Below are 1694 nucleotides of genomic sequence, written 5' to 3'. Positions count from 1 at the left end.
AAAAAAAAAAAAAAAAAAAAGGAAAGGAAAAAGTAAAACATAAAATTAGTATAATGTGAAACAAAATATCTTCCAAATTCACTTTATAATCTTCAGACAGAAGAGGTGTTTTTAAAGATAAATCTCACTTTTTATATTAAAGTTAACATCTACAAATAATCACTAGATACACACATATACACACACCAACAAAAAACTAGAACCCTGGGGCTGGCGAGATGGCTCAGCGGGTAAGAGCACTGACTGCTCTTCCAAAGGTCCTGAGTTTGGATCCCAGCAACCACATGGTGGCTCACAACCACCCATAATGAGATCTGACGCCCTCTTCTGGTGCGTCTGAAGACAGCTACAGTATATTATGTCTGGCCTGAGTGGGGCCTGAGCGAGCCGGGCCAAAGCAAGGAGAGGTCCTGAGTTCAATTCCCAGCAGCCACATAATGGCTCACGGCCATCTGTACAGCTACAGTGTACTCATACACATAAAATAAATAAAATAAATCTTAAAAAAAAAAAACTAGAACCCACATATATATTTCTCATAGTGAAAAAATTATATTAAAAGTATCTGAAATTAAAAAGTCCACAAAAGTATATATGAAAATAACATTCTAAAATACAAAAGAAAGTCTAAGGATTGCATTAAGACAAAATCAAGACTAAATAACCAGGGCTGTGGATGAAGCCCAGATGCTAGAGTGCCTGCATGGCATGCATGTAGCCCTGAATTAGGTTCAGTCCCCAGTAACAAATAAATTGACTTGGTAACATACTCCCAGCACTAGGGAGGACCACAAGTTCAAGATCATCCCTGGCCACATAGTAAGTTTTAGGCCTGGAAAATGAACAATGTTATCTTAAAAAAGGAAAACAAAACAAAAAAGCTCAACTGAATTACCACTATTTATTTTGAGACTAGAAAAACACTAACAGGGGCACGCCTTTAATCCCAGCACTTGGGAGACAGAGGCAGGTGGATTTCTAAGTTCGAGGCCAGCCTGGTCTACAGAATGAGTCCAGGACACAGAGAAACTGTCTCAGAAAACCAAAAAAAAGAAAAAAAATAAAGAAAAACACTAATAATAATAACTTTAGATTGTTTAAAAGCTGTAGATTTGAAGGAATACACACACACACATACACACACACACACATACACACACACACACACACACACAGCTATTTGCTGAAAACATCGACACCAAAAAAACCAAGTCCAATTTACTATTTTTCTAATTATGAAGTGAATAGTAGTGTGTGATTCACAGTTCTTGATTTGTTTCAAATACACTTTTTACCTGGGCGGTGGTGGCGCACACCTTTAGTCGTGGTGATCTGAAGACAGGGACAAAAGGATATCCGAGTTGAAGGCCATCATGATCTACAGATTGAGTTCTGGGATAGCAAAGGCTACACAGAGAAATTCTGTCTTAAAAAAACAAAACCAAACCAAAGCAAACCAACAAAAAGCTTTTTATCTCTGATTTAATCCATAATCGAAAATTACTACAGGCTTTATGTTATACTCAAATAAATGATACCAATATGAATCTTTGGAGTATGTCAATTGGAATACCCTTTAAAAGCTCTAGATATATGGCTTTATATTGTATGTAAAGGGTTTCTAGCCAGGCAGTGGTGGCGCGCGCCTTTAATCCCAGCACTTGGGAGGCAGAGGCAGGTGGATTTGTAAGTTC

At 37.7% G+C, this 1694-nt stretch overlaps 1 protein-coding gene across 3 annotated transcripts in view; it reads right to left on the bottom strand.

The window, feature by feature from the left end:
* The window catches only part of Aff4 (AF4/FMR2 family member 4), a 75649-nt gene that overhangs the window by 48577 nt on the left and 25378 nt on the right, over window positions 1-1694 (bottom strand). The window lies entirely within an intron of this gene.

Source organism: Mastomys coucha, unplaced genomic scaffold (assembly GCF_008632895.1).
Source record: "Mastomys coucha isolate ucsf_1 unplaced genomic scaffold, UCSF_Mcou_1 pScaffold5, whole genome shotgun sequence".
In the NCBI taxonomy this organism is placed as follows: domain Eukaryota; kingdom Metazoa; phylum Chordata; class Mammalia; order Rodentia; family Muridae; genus Mastomys; species Mastomys coucha.
The sequence above is the reverse complement of the archived record's forward strand: the minus strand, read 5'-3'. Positions and strand labels throughout refer to the sequence as shown.